This window comes from Erithacus rubecula (assembly GCF_903797595.1).
Source record: "Erithacus rubecula genome assembly, chromosome: 18".
Taxonomy (NCBI): Eukaryota; Metazoa; Chordata; class Aves; order Passeriformes; family Muscicapidae; genus Erithacus; species Erithacus rubecula.
The window spans coordinates 13,332,020-13,347,712 of NC_136670.1; the positions used below are offsets into that span (position 1 = coordinate 13,332,020).

A 15,693-nucleotide genomic window follows, 5' to 3' on the forward strand; every position below is an offset into this window, starting at 1 on the left:
GGCTGGGATTGTGAGTGATCTTTGTCAGGCTGGGACTGTGAGTGATCTTTGCTAGGCTGGGATTGTGAGTTTTGCTAGGCTGGGATTGTGAGTGAGCTTTGCTAGGCTGGGATTGTGAGTTTTGCCAGGCTGGGATTGTGAGTGAGCTTTGCTAGGCCGGGACTGTGAGTGAGCTTTGCTAGGCTGGGATTGTGAGTGAGCTTTGCTAGGCTGGGATTGTGAGTGAGCTTTGTCAGGCTGAGATTTTGAGAGATCCAGGCTGAGATTTTGAGTAAGGTGAATGTTAAATAAAACCCAGAAATGTCTGGGAAATTTCAGTAATTCTGTTTTAGTAGCAAATGAAAACTGGGGAATCTTTGTGCAAATTGCTGAGGTTGATCCCCACCATTGCACTACCAAGTCTTCAGTGTACAGGGAATTTCCTCTTATCCATATTTCTATTTCATATTTCTGCTGCTTGTTGTTTTGCTAATAAAAACACCAGCCTGATTTCAAGTGCTCTGCCTTGAGCAAACTGCACAAAAATACAGATATTTCTTTAACACATCATAATGGTGGCAATGAGGGCACAGCATCTGAAATTTGGGTGAGCAGCAGGCTGGGGCTTGTGCTGTGAGCTCCCACCAGCAGTTGAGAAACAGGGAAAATCCAGAGACTCCTGGTCTGGAAACTGCTCCTTGTTCCTGAGGTTAATGAGAGGGGAATTAAGCACATTCACATTGGTATCTCTGTTTCTGTAAGAGCTGCTAATGCAGCACAGAAGTAATAAACCAATAAATTAAAGGTTCTTAATTATCATTAGGAAATATTGCTATCTTTAAATGCAGATGCAAAATAGGGGGAAAAGAAGTAAAGAACTTTCTGGTTTTAAATTAGCATGAATTAAGAAAAAACACAGCTCAGATTTTCATTCTGACTTGTTTTAACTGGGGAAATGCTGAATATGCAATGATTTTTTTTTTTTTTTTACATTAATAATAATAGGAAATGGTAGATAGTGGCATCTCAGCACAATTCTAATTTAATGAGAAACAATAAAATAGTTTTCCAAAGGGGCCTATTTAGGTCCAAGAAAGGGGGATATTAAACTTCCAAGATTTATTTTACTTTCTTTAAGGTGTGCTGATGTGCATTTTCTATGACTACATCCTATCTGCTGATTAGATCTTCTATAATTTCCGTGGTTGGAAAAGAGCTGATGTTCTTCCAGCTGGATAATGTTGAAAAGGTGTCAAGAAGGGCATGGGATTTCTAATTGTGGTTGGGTTGATCTACAGAGAAAAAAAAAGAAAAAGAAAAGGAAGGAAAGGAAAAAGGAAAGGAAGGAAGGAAGGAAAGGAAGAAAGGAAAAGGAAAGGAAAGGAAAGGAAAGGAAAGGAAAGGAAAGGAAAGGAAAGGAAAGAAAGGAAAGGAAAGGAAAGGAAAGGAAGGAAAGGAAAGGAAGGAAAGGAAAGGAGAAGGAAAGGAAAGAAAGGAAAGGAAAGGAAAGGAAAGGGAAAAGGAAAGGAAGGAAAGTGAAAGGAAAGGAAAAAGGAAGAGGAAAGGAAAGGAAAGGAAAGGAAAGGAAAGGAAAGGAAAGAAAGAAAGGAAAGGAAAGGAAAGGAAGAGAAGGAAATGAAAGGAAAGGAAGGAAGGAAAGGAAAGGAAAGGAAAGGAAAAGGAAAGGAAAGGAAAGGAAAGGAAAGGAAAGGAAAGGAAAGGAAAGGAAGGAAAGGAAAGGAAAGGAAATGGAAAGGAAAGGAAAGGAAAGAAAGGAAGGAAAGAAAGGGGAAATTCTTGATCCACTTGTGCAGGCCTGAATCTTGTGAAATTTAGAAAAGAAGGAGAATCATAAACTGGAAAATCACAGGAAATATCACAGAAGCTTCATGCTTTTGCCAGAAAAATCCCCCCAGAGGGAGACACCTTGCAGGGACAGGGAGAAGGGAACTGGAGGCACTGGGGATGTTCCAGGGCCTGCAGGACAGACCTGAGCCTTCACCTGCTGCTCCATTTGTCTCCCACTCTGGGAAACTGATAACAGATTTTTAGGATATTTTACTTTGCTAGAAATTCCTCTGACTTACCTGTTCTTCCTGATTCCTTTGCAGAAATTGGCTGTACCTTCCACATGATTAATAATCCATCTCACAGAGAGCTTTAGTCCCAAACTCTGCTCACTGCTCTGGGAAGGGTTTTGGGGTGTCCTGCTCAGCCAGGTACAGCTGCTGCTATTTAGGCTTCAGAATACGGATTTACCCTGAGAATAGCAGGATAGGAGGGCAGCATTTGGGCAGTTCTAGGTCAATAAATGAAATCATTTTCTCAGGAACAGCAAGGCTGCTGATTTTTTGATCATTCCTCACTGGCTTTGTCTGCAGTGATTCTGTCTGACGTCAACCCTTTGGGAGCCACTTTGGATAAATTTCAGCAGACATCATTATGATCAAAATACAACATATATTTGTGCCTAAAGCACATAATTAACCACTGGAATCCATATTTAAACCATGGTTTCCTCATTTCCCTTTTCTGTAATGTCTCTTTAGTTCTCTTTTTTTTTTTTTTTTTTTTGGTTGTTGTTGCTGTTCCAAAGGTCTCTGTTAAAAAACCACTCTTCCTTCCGAAGGACACTTGCTGTATAATCCTTTGTTAGGATAACAGGACCATCTGGTCCCATCCATCTCCCTCCAGTTTGATGCTGGGTTAATTGCACCCTGTCAGCAGGCGTGATTGACACCATGTTTTCTCTCCTCACCAAGAGGAGTCTATTAACAATGCTGTTTGTCTGAATTCTGGGACATCTTTTCACAGCTGCTTGTGTGGGACCATCCACTCTTCCCAAGTTTTGCTCTCAGCCATCACAATGAAAATACATAAAGAGTCAATTAATAATAGCTGTGCTCAGATTTGGTGGCTAGGTGCAACCCAGTGCATTCTTCTCTAAAATGGAATAAGCTGGTTTGGAAACAGTAAATTAGGGGGTTCATTATTGCTTTAGCAGAACAACAATGGGATGTCTCTTCATCCTGTTGTTAGTGCATTGTCCCTGCAGCATGGCATGAATTAATGGGCACGATTCCTCTGACTTCAACAGAGCTGTATTCATTTATCTTACCCCCAATTTGACCTCAAGTTGTAAAATACTTCATACACAATCCTTGAGTTCCTCTGTAAATAGAGCCACTGAATAAATGCAGGCAGGGGCTGAGTGCAGCACAGGGGTGTCACTGTCCCCACTCAGCAAACAGCCCTGGCAGCTCTCACCTGGCAGATCTCACCAGATCTCACCTGGCAGCTCTCACCAGATCTCACCTGGCAGCTCTCACCTGGCAGCTCTCACCTGGCAGCTCTCACCAGATCTCACCTGGCAGCTCTCACCTGGCAGATCTCACCTGGCAGATCTCACCAGATCTCACCTGGCAGATCTCACCAGATCTCACCAGATCTCACCTGGCAGATCTCACCTGGCAGCTCTCACCTGGCAGATCTCACCAGATCTCACCTGGCAGCTCTCACCAGATCTCACCTGGCAGCTCTCACCTGGCAGCTCTCACCAGATCTCACCTGGCAGCTCTCACCTGGCAGATCTCACCTGGCAGCTCTCACCTGGCAGATCTCACCTGGCAGCTCTCACCAGATCTCACCTGGCAGCTCTCACCAGATCTCACCTGGCAGCTCTCACCTGGCAGATCTCACCAGATCTCACCTGGCAGCTCTCACCTGGCAGATCTCACCAGATCTCACCTGGCAGATCTCACCTGGCACCTCTCACCTGGCCAGGGCTTTGCTGCATTTTTCCACTGGGGTCTGTATGTTGGGCTGTGTCACATCCAAAGGATCCTCAGCTCCTGTGAGGTCTCACTGATGCCTTTTTGGACTGTCTAAAAACAGAGGCCAGAATTAAGACAATAAAATGTATAAATATAATATAATATAATATAATATAATATAATATAATATAATATAATATAATATAATATAATATAATATAATATAATATAATATAATATAATATAATATAATATTATATAATATAATATAATATAATATAATATAATATAATATAATATAATATAATATAATATAATATAATATAATATAATGTAATGTAATGTAATGTAATGTAATGTAATGTAATGCAATGCAATGCAATGTCATATAATATAATATAATATAATATAAATTTTATCTGTTTTATTTATTTATTTATTTATTTATTTATTTTTATTGAAGTGCCTTCAGGTACATTTCAGGCAGACAAAGCTCCCCAGGACAATGGGTCACAGGTTTTCACATTTTTATAAGTTTGGGCCATTTGCATATTGAGGGTTAATCTTCCAATTATAGCTCCAGGTAACGAAGTTTTTTACCCCAAGTTTGCTGCCCCCAAATCACTTTTTGTTGACATTTCTCAGAGCCTGAGGCAGTGAGGTGTCCTTGGTTCCCAGCCTGGAGAGGAATTGTGAGCTCACACTGAGTTTAGGGTTCTACATTAAGAACTGCAGGGTTACAAAGAGATGAGGAATAGAAAATCTGAAATAACAAGGCACCACCAGCACATGGCCAAAGCTCTGCCCTGCTCTGCTCTCCCACCCCATTTACAGCTCGTCCTCATGGACAGCCCAGATTCACCGCTTGCCATGAAAAGAAATGGCCCAACTAATTCATCATTTTAAGCAAAGCCAGTTGAACAGCTCCGCGGGTTTTACTGCTCACACTCCTGCAAGCTCCAATTTGTTCTGCTTAAACCAGCCGATGGAGAGCCCGAGCCCCAGGGCTGGGCTGGCTCCCTGCTCTCACTGCCCTGCCAAGGGCTTGGCTGTAGAGACAGCGCTGCACCCACCGACTGCTCCTCTCACCGGGCAACCCGGAGGCATTTCCCCAGGCAGCTGCTCTTCAGAAAATCACTTTTACTGAGGCTGCACTTGTGAGGGAATGGTGACCTTTTTGTTCGTTGTAAGATAGGTTATCTTGAAACCCGGACATGCGGGTTTAAGATAAGTAATCTTGAAGCCCGGGGATGCGGGCTGGTCTGTGGGTATGTGATTACTGATTACTTAGGCTAGCACAATAACCAAACGTCTTAGTAATTTTTTTAGGAAAAAGGAGCAAGCAGAACGAGCTGGAAAAATGAATCAGCAAGAAGGGAAGAACTTAAAAGGGGGACTTGCGACTCGATCAGGTGTGGCAGTTTTGTGGAGCGGAGTCTCCCTGCCACCCAGCGCTGCAATTTGCTTTTGCCGTCTGTACTCAATAAATTTTTCAAATTGGTTTGGAGTATGGCCCTTTGTGCTCATTTATAATAGCACTGATCAAAACCCCTGCAGAGACTCCACAGGTAAAACAAGCAGGTGAAACAAGGTGCAGCAGTGAGCAGGGTGCTGGAACATTTAAGAGGCCACTTCTCTGCTTGGTTGGGAATTTTACTCTGACTCCAGTGTGTTTCTCCAGAGTGATTTTACTCAAATTTGATGATTTCAATGTTTGTTGAGAAGGGTTGGTGAGGGGTTTTTTATGTCCAGTGTCACCTGGTCAAAGGAAGTCAGAGACTGACTTCAGAACAGCTGAAATCTTTTTAACAGCAATGCTTCTGTTTGTACAAAAATATCTGCAGGGTGAGTGGGTGATGTCAGACACAGCTCTGTGAAACCACAGTGCAGAGAGCCCTGAGCACATCCCAACACCTGGCTGGGGGAGGGTGAATTCTGCCACACAATGGCAGCAGGAAAGGTCTTGGTGTTTCTTCTGCTTCAGAACAGAAAAATTTTCTCACCAACTCGATTTCTGATAATTTTTGTTACTCTTTTTTTGTGCTGTAATTCTCTACTATTTATAGATCTCCAAATCCCAACTCTCTGGTACATGTGGTTGAGAAATTCTTCCTTCCCTTCAGTGAATATTAGGCCTTTACATAACATATGTGCATATCACTTACTTGCTCTAAATTTGGTCTCATCTGCTTCCACTCTGAAAATGTTAATCTGTAAACCATTTCTCCAAAATTCTTTGTAGAATTATTGGTGGTTGGTATTTGTGTTGTGCGAGATCGAGGCACAGTGTTGCTTTGTACTGTTGTAGCTTTTTTGGGGGGGAAAAATGTAAAATTCCTTTGGAAGATGGCTCAGTCAGGAGCTCCAGTTTTGATTGTCACATCCAAAGTGACAAACTCAGGCTGGGATGGGGCTCTGCTCCCCCTCAGATGTTGGTACCTGGCACAGCTCCACCTGCCAGGTGATGTGAGCACTGTGATATCACCAAACACCATTTAAAAAAAAAATGACAATCCTTTCTGCTGCTTTCATTGGTAGTTTCACGTGGCAGTTGCTATAATTTAACACAATTACATCTTTCAGTGGGTTTTATCCTCCTATTGTAGAGATACTCATGTTTCCTCCAATGATAGTTTTGATTGCAGCTCCTGGTTTTCTTATGGAGAAATTAATTGCTTACCTTGCTGCACCTCCAGAGATGTGACCCCCTCACATCCTTGCTGGATATTTTTCCATCTCAGGCTCCTCACTGATGAAGCAGAGAGATGCCTAAACATTTCTATCCATACTCACTCTGTCCCCTACTGGATTTTGCAATTGTCATGAGAATAGTAGTTCCTTGAATTAATCTTGTTCCTAGTCATCAAATTATTATAACTTAGTTTCAGCAAATACAGTAGCTACTCAAAAAACACATTACTTTGTGGAGCTGGGTGAAATATTGTGCACATACAGCAACTGCTACAAAATTTGCCACTTCACTGGGTTTGCAGAAAGGGAGAAAAGGAGGAAGAAATCCCCCCCTTTTCTCCTGCTGTAATATCACTAATTACCTCATTATCAAAAGGCCATTCCATCAACAAAAATGTGCTTTTTGTACATTTTACGCAAGTGACCTTGAAAGTTGTATATGAAATAGAGGTTTTGTTGCACTTTTTTGGGGCCAAAAAAAGCAAATACCTGCTGATGCAGAAGAGAGTGGAGCAGGAAGCAGCCTGGAGGCAGCAGTGCTGGACATTCCCCCAGCCCTGGTCAATCCCTCTGCCCTCTGTGTCCTTGCACAAACCCACCCAGCCCTGCCCCACTCCCAGCTCCTGCCTCCATCACTGAGCTACGTTAGGAGATATTAGGGGCACAAAATTGTCTTTTATTCTCTTTTGTCTTTATTAAATCTATTTGAAGTGGCTTTCCAGGTGTGTGAAGTGGTGCAGCATTGCAGAAGTCAATTAAAGTGTGCGGGTTCGTGCTGGCTGAAGAGCTGTCCATCTCCAGAATTTCTGCCCACAGGGAATATTTCTTTTCCCAAATTCTCTGTATGATTCCACTGCTGCTCCTGCTGCTGCTGAAAACAGTGTTTCAGAATCAAGCACCAAGAGAAAAGGAGTGGTGTCTCCATCTGTTTTTCAGAACTGATCACCAGGACATTTCAGCTTCCTGGAGAAAAGCTTTTGCAGCCCTGCTGCAGTGGGCACTCCAAAAAAGCTCACAACTATCAGCTACAACAAAAATGTAAATCTTTTTGTAAAATAATTTACCTTTCTGAAGGTTCCAATGCAAATAGAATCCAGATGGTTCTTTGGGTTGTTTTTGGTTTTTTTAGCAATTTCAAAGCTTGATGGGATCAAGCTTTGCTCGTGGTAAATCCAGACTTTCAGCTCAGGCAGGGGCTCACGTTTCCTACAAACTGGCTTTTCCCTGGAGGAACTGAAGGGAGAAAACATCTAAGGAAGGAATGACCAAGCAGCTTCTGCTGGGTTTGGTCTCTGCAGCCCTTGTTTGGGGTGAGCTGTGCTGGGGAACTCAGAGTGGCTGTGTCGGGGCTGCTGAAAGCACCCTGAGCCCTGCACAGCCCAGCACTCCGCTCCTGCTGCTGCCGCAGTTTAAAAAGCACTCGAGCCGCAGGATCCTTGGCTCGTGTCCCCTCCCTAAGTGCCCCAAGGTGTCCCCACCTGTGCTGGGCTCGTGGAAACCAAAGGAAGCCGCAGAGCAGCGAGCGCAGAGCGCAGGGAGGCAGCGCAGCTTCGGCACGGCGCGTTCCTGCTCTGCCGGGATCGGCCGGAGATGCTGCTGAGCCTCCTGAGGCCTTCAGCCATTCCTGCAGAGCCTTTCCCACTGCCAGAGCTGGCCAGGGATGCAGCCAGCCATTAAAAGGTGGGAAAGCATCCTGCTGGGATGTATATGAGAGCAGGGCTTTGTCTTGTCACATGTCACCGGCACAGCGGCGCGGGGACACAAAACCCGACGGCGGGAGTTGGCAGGATGTCCTCCAAACCTTAATTATTGGGATGTGTCCTGGGATAAGGGATGCTGTCATTGAACCCTGATTAGCTCAGAGGCAGGGTGGATGCGAGAGGGAGGAAACACGATGGCAGACTGGTTAATTAGCAAGCAAGCGAGAGCAACCCAAATTGTACAATCTGATGAGCGATTTGTCACCCACTCGTTTGAAATGAGGAATGTGGTATCACTTTGCATTTCCTTTGTATTTCTCATTTTTGGATCTCTTTATACGGGAGCCGACTTTGTGGCTCCTCTGTGGGGTAAGCAAGGGTTAGAGAGATTAACTCAGAAGTGACTTGACCACACATCAAGAGCACTGAAGGAGCAGCCACACACTTTAACCTGAATTAGAAATAAGAAAACACAATGCAGGACGATTAGGGATGGAAAAGAATATAAAATTCAAGGTCAGAATATTCAGTCTGTGGATTATCCTGTCCCCAGCACTTCGAGTTTTGGTTTATTTAGCATCCTTTAGTGGGTACATGAATTTTTAGGGCACAAGCTTGGGGTAAATATATTTTGTGCTATTTTGGTGATACAAAAACTACTGAAAGCTGATTTAAAGTAGCAAGTGGGAGTTTCTGTCTGCACGTGGATGTTCTTCAGTGACACAGCGCTGTCAAATGCATCTCCAGCACCTCAGCACCAGCAATCTGCACGGGGGGAGCCACCCCAGGGATCTGGGGTGATTTTATCACTGTGGGGACTGGGACAAAGTCAGGGAGATTCCTTCCACCTGTGAATTCCTGCTCCCGAATTCCACCTCGGATGTTTCTTAGGACTGTTTGTGTCGAACTTCTCCTGCACTTGTGATGTTAATTGTGTGAGGTTGTTCGAGCATCTCCCAAAGCAGAGCTGGCTCTCAGCAGCCTCTCATTTCTTTGGAACTGCTCCCTGAACATCCCCCTTTAAAATGGAATCATCCAAACGTGTCACCTGCAAGGAGTTCAGCCCAAAAAGCAGCAAAATCATTTGCTATTTTCCTTCCAGCACAGGAAGATGGGGATTTTCAGCCTTTGAAAAGCACTTGGGCATTTCCTGATCACTTTTGAAGCCTTGCAGCTTCTGAAGGAGCCCTTGAGTGATCTCAGGAATGAGCTTTAAAGCATCATATCAAGCTTTTATAACAATGTCTTCAAGGTGTCTATCACATTTAAGGGCTGAAGAAGGGCTTGTCTTTCTGAAGGTCTGTCTCTAATAAAAGGGGCCTGCACACTGCATATTTCTCATTTCTTTGGAGCACCACAGTTGTGACTATTCCCACCACAACAGGTGCATCTGGACATAAATATTTCCAGAAAGTGACAAAAGTGACCAGTTTGAGGATTTGTCTCTTCAAAGAAGAGAATGAGAAAAAAAAAAAAAAAAAAAAAAAAAAAAAAAAAAAAAAAAAAAAGCTTTTAATTTTAAAAAAAAACATGTTTTAAGGGTGCAGATTTCCCACAATGAGTCCTCTGCTGTTGTTCAAAGACTCAAGAAATGGGAACTGCCCTGAAATTTCTGCTCTGTCCTCGTGGCACCAGCAGTTTGCTGCTCTTTGTCACTTATTGATGCTTGGTATTGAGAAGTGTTTTCCAGCCCATTTTTGGAGCAGGTCTGTGGCTCTGGGTGAAGGACCTGTCCTGGATGCACAGGGATCTTGATCCTGCAGAAATCCCTTCCTTTCTGCATCAGTGGAACTCAGGATGTGGCAGCAACATCTGGGAGGGATTTAGGATTTAGGAAGGCTTTTTTTTGCATTTCTAGAACTTTAGAAATGTTTAGAGACCCTGCTGAGCCCAAAACCCAACATTCAGGGCTGGGATCTTGGCAGAAAGGTTCCTGTGACCTCCAGGTGTTCCAGTGGGGACAGAAGCTCCCTGGGAGATTCTGGGAACTTCCACCTCTTCCTCAGGATGGATTTTGGACTTTGCCTCCAACTCCAGATTAATTTGATATTGTCACAAATAACATTTATTTTTAAAAATTTGGGGTTAGATTTCAGCAAGGAGTTTTGAGTGAAATCAAGGTGAGCTTAACCATTATTGCCTGCAAGTGAAGTCACCAGCATCAGGATCTCGATGGGTAAAACTGAGTTTTGAGGGGCTGCTTTCCTTTCTAAATGTAGATTTAGGCTGCACTGGAGCATCTCCAGGTTCTCTGTGCCCAGAACCCCTGGACTCTCCATCCTTTGGTTTTTGGTGGGAGTTACACCATCCTCAGCCCACCCTGCAGGGATGACTTTGGTTTTGGAGAGCTGCTTTAACCCAGCACAAGGCAGCTCAATGCTTCTGATTGTTTAAAGTTATTTCAAGTCAGTCTCTGATTATCATTTGGGCTCAGGAATATTGGCACATCAGTATTCCACCCGTGGCTGCACTGCCACCAGCTCAGGAACACCCAGCTAAGCTGGCAAGTACCTTTTGTTCACAGCTCCTCAAATTAAAGACAGGTACTTTGGTGTGTCTTCAACCAGAAACAAACGGTGAGAATTCATTTCCCAGTGCTATTTGGGTGTTTTTGGAACTCACTATGATCACACTGCATATGCAGATCCAAGTTAAAAATAAGCTTTTCAACTCTTGCTTGTTTATACAATATTAGAAGCACTTTATAAAAGTGGATGTTAATTAATGCTGTATTTTAATGGTGTTCCTATGAATTTGTAAGTACATGCTGGAGAGACTATCAAATATAATTTACTTTCAAAACAATTGGGGATTATCATGATCAAAATAATTCAAATATTATTTTTTTGATTTCCACTACCCTTACTGTGGAATGGGTTATGTTTAGATGTCTCACACATACAGAAAGGAAGAAAAAAATCTAAAGAATTATTTATTTTTTTTTTCAGGAGTGACTTTTAAAGAGACTTTCCACCTTCATTTCAATCTAGTAATTTTCAAGGCGAGCTAGGAATGCAGTGAGTTTTCAAAGGGGCAAGCTGTACATCTGTGCTCCTGAAAACACAGCTATATATTAATTTAATTTTCTATTTAAGATATCCTGCATGCATCCAACCCTCAGCCAGCTGATCCCATGCAGCCAGAGGAGTTGTACAAACCTGTTGAGCACAGCAGCACTGACAAAATTCTCCACAGGGATGAGCCTCTTATTGACTCAACCTGAAATAATTAGGAGGTTTAAATGTTTTTGTGGAAATTGTTTGTGGAACAAACTCTCCCCTTTCTACCTGAAACACAAAAAAAATACCTTGTCCAGCAAGAAAAACATTAAAGTTATTTTTAAGGAAAGCATAGGAAATGGGTTTTTTGCATTAATCTATCTGTTTTTTAGGAAAGGAGATGTTGCTTTCAATCTAAGTGGAACAGGTAGCAGGAATTTGGTTCAGTCCATGAGAGAGGGGAGGGCAGGTGACCCCAGATGGTTCAGGGCAGTCAGGAGCTGTGTCAGTGCAGAGCTGACTGCAGATCACACCCCAAAACCTGCCCCACGTTAAACCCAGCCCAGCCCCATTTCTGCCAGCTGCACCCTGGCCATGAACCTGCCAGCAGCTGCCCCTGGGCCCATGAGGAGGAGGATGGATAAAGGATAATGAACAGCCCAGCCCCTGCCTGCTGCCACAGACTGCACACATTGCTCTGGGGCTCTGTCCCCTGTGCTCTCCCCTCTCCAGGAGCCCTGCCTGGAAAACATTCTCATCTGTGCTCTCTAGCTGAAAGCATCTGCATTTTATTATATTTCATCTCAGTGCCAAGAAAGGAATATGTTTTGGAACTTCCAGCACTATCATATAATTTTCATTAATGGCAGGAGGGAAGTCCCAGCACCCAGCACTTGAAATGACCTTTCAAAGGCAGCAAAGGCTGGGGATGGCAGGGGATATCCATGGGGGTGTTACACCAATGGGCAGCACCATTTTGGTATTAAAATAGTGAAGAAAAAAAGATGAAATTTTAATAAAATTGATCCTGATTACAGACAGAACATAAAATACTGCCCTGCTGTAGTAGCCATGTATCAGCTGAGCTTGCACATCCTCAGCAGAGTGACTACAATGAGCTGTGGCTGCCTGGGTTTGTAAAACCTTCAGGAGAAAGCAAAGCCTTTGCAGCATTTATTAGCATTTATTCCTGGAGTAATCCCTGCCAGAATTTTCCACTGAGAGCAAAGAGAAGGTTGAACCAGGAAGGCTGAAAGAACCAAAATTCCCAGGCCTTTCACTGGTGTTGGCAGCACCTTGCTCATCTCATCCTTCCATTTGTATTTTTTTTTTAGTAGTTTGGGTTCTATCAATGTGTTCTGGTGGCCTGTGAGGAGCAGATTGAGCTCAGCCTGGAAAAGCTCTTTGAGGTGCCCAGGAGTGAGCTCAGCCCAGCCACACCTCCCTGTCCTGCTGTCCAGTGGCATTTATTTTCTCCACGAATTCAGGAGATCATTTAATCCACCCCAGTTTCCCAAAATTGGTCTTGATGAGCCCATAATGAGACCCAAAAGGTCAATCAGAGCTGGAAGGTGGGAAGTGCTTTTCAAATGCAAATTATTTTTCTGGCCTGGACTCTTCCACGAAGTTCTGGAGATAATATTTCAGTTGAGGTTGTTTTTTTTTTTTTTCCCCAGTTTTAAATTGTTATCTTGAAAATGCACAATAGCAAATTTTCCCAAACTTTAGCCAATGGGGATCAGCCCTCCCAGATAATGTAAATACAATTAGTTGATTTAAAGCACATTTCATGTTCTGCTTATCTGCTAAGTGTTTCAGTTATGGCGTTCATACAGAATGAGTCACTCATACATATTCCTCAAGGAAGAGCCAAAAGATGGAAGGAAAATACAGCCTGAGGAAAAAGTCTATAAAGATTTCTCGCTTTTCTAATCCCTTCTCTCTAATGTTTCTTTGTAAATTTGTCAGATGGGAATGAAATTGCCTCATAACTCTCCAGATGTGAAGAGCATCACTGCACAAAATTACGTACTTGTCAAAGCAAGGGGGAATTTATGTTGGTGTTCCTGAGATGTGATTTTATTCAGTCTATTTCCTTTGTGCACATCACAGCAACTAGAAAGACAAAAACAGCTAGTTTATGTATATCTTCTTTTTGCCCCCCCCCCTTTTTTTTTTCACCTCTGGTGAATTTTTTAGCTTCTATTTTTCCCTTTTGTTTTCTTATCCCCCTCCCCTCCCTCCTTTTATCTACTGCTTATTGCTAGTGACAGTAAACTTCATCCAACAACACTCTGATGAGAGCAGCTATGATTCTACCAGCACCAGGCAGCTCAGACAAGTGCTACAGTAATTTTCCCTATGGAGCACAGAGAAAGGTGTGGCTTCTCTCCTGGTTAGGGAAAATGTTTGTTTAGAAACCTGCAGCGTTTCTTGCAGGCAACCAAATCGTGATTTGCTTTCATTTTTTGATTTATATTCCAGTGGTTTAATTTCAACTCGGTGCATTTTCCCTCCAAGGCTCCTGCAGTCAAGTATTGTGGTCGAACTCACCAAAAAAAACTTCTTGCAGTGATACCAAGTCCAGTTTCTTTGTGTTGTTTTTAATGATATTGTTGGCAGGTTTTGTGCAGAGTTTTCCTTGGTTTAAAGCTCTGGTATTGAATGAAGTCTAAAACATGGGGTGCATAAACCACTCTGAATTCCAGCTCCTGTTGGCCATGACCTTCTTGAAACATTTAAAAATTTTCAGCTCTTTAATCCTCCTATTTGTGTTTCTCCAAGACACACAAGAGGGTTTCTAAACCAGCATTAATGGAGGAAAGAACAATGAGCCAAGTAAATGAGATTTTCAAGGCATCATTCACAATGGATCCCTGAACCTCTCTAAAAACTGGGGTGACTGCTCTCACTTAAACAGGATTTTAGCTTCAGGATGGGAAGAGATGCAGACCCATCAATGCTCCATTATCCCTGTCCTAGCACAGCCCAGTTATGAAAATCAAATGTCTCCTCTTCTTTTTTTTTTTTTTTTTTATTTTATTTCTTCGTTTTTCTCCCCTCTCTGGTGTTTCCTTTGGAAGCTGCTGTTCAATTTCCTATATGTATTTAAAACCAGACATATTCTGAGTGCTGGAAGGGTAAATTTGGGGTTGTTGCCACACCAAGACATGTAATGAATTTTCAAGTAAAAGAAATACTCACAGTTGTATAAGGTGATGTGCTGAGGATGTCAGGATTTTTCAGGGGAATGTTAGAAAAAAAATTATTTATCTGGACATTAAGTTTTCTGGGATGTTATAAATAATGATAAGTGTTAAGCCCAGGTTCTGTCTCAGCTAAGAAAGCACTTGTAAAAATACATTTGAACTAGTTCTGGAACTGGTTTTAAGCTGCTAAAACCTCCATCACTGATGAGGAGACACCTTGGACAAAGTCTGTGCAGATCCTCCTGTCTCTTTTTATATCTCACTCGAGCTCCTTGTGTGACCTTCCAGTTTCCCCTCCTTGTGCAGTCAAGACCAGTCTCTCCCTGCAGACAACTCCAAAAATAAACCCAGGGTTACTGTGCCCCTTCCTCACCACCCTTGGGCCTGTCCTAGAGATGGAATAATGGCTGGGGAGAGTCAGTCCTGCAGTGTTCACCTGCACAGAGAGGCTTTGTGCTACCTGTTGGACCAAAAAATGAAAGTATTTCCTTTCCTTCATCATGCTCTGGTCATGCCAAGTGTCAGTGTGTGAAACAGCCCTTGGAATCAGTGAGTTAATATTAATATCCATCAGCATTTTATCCCGCTGAGGTGTAAAACACTGGCTTAGAACAAGGAATGAGAGTTCCTGGAGCCAGCCCAATGGTTTCTCAAAGCAGTTTTTTCCCTGTGGTACATGGAGTATAAAATTATCGTGGTGTTGATGGAGCTGGAAGTTGCTCAGAGCAGCCTTGAGGGGCCTGGAGATCCCTTGGAAAAGCAGCAAAGCAAATGGCAAGCCACATATTGTAAAGTAACAAGAAGAATTTTTATTATTGGGTTGTTTTGGGTTTTTTTCCCTTTTGTATTTTTCTTACCATTTTGATCAGATGTACATTGTTTATAACCCCTCGTTTACCAGCCCCAAATATCATTACAACGTCTGCACCATGATCTATGTTCGGTTGTTACCCTTTTAATGGATAAAAAAAGATTTAAGTACTTCATTCTGTTGCATTTTGACAGCTGTTAGCCATCATTTTTCCATTCACCTGCATTTAGCAATCCCATAAAGGGAGGCAATCTCAGAACTAACAAGAGCTGGGCACTGCAAGGTGATAATTCTGTATCACTTTGGCCTATAAATACCTGCCAGGCTTCTGGCTGAGTCAGCAGTCTGTAACAAAGTGGCAGCCGTGCCCTTTTATCTGTGTGAGTGTTTCACAGCAATTGGACTATCAGCCCCTGCAGTGAAAATCCATAGTATCGATCAGGCTATTTCTCCACTGTAATTCTTTTGTAGGAAATCCCTGATGACAAATTTTATCTGCACCACTTTTTGATTGCTGGTTTGATGTAAGCG

General features: G+C 42.9%; 1 long non-coding RNA gene across 1 annotated transcript in view; it reads right to left on the reverse strand.

The window, feature by feature from the left end:
- Positions 1-564: 564 nt before the first annotated feature.
- Positions 565-15,693, reverse strand: part of LOC306809855 — a 639,653-nt gene continuing 624,524 nt past the window's right edge. The window contains exon 3 of the long non-coding RNA XR_013776315.1: positions 565-575. This is a non-coding gene — a long non-coding RNA (uncharacterized lncRNA). The remainder of the gene's footprint in view (positions 576-15,693) is intronic.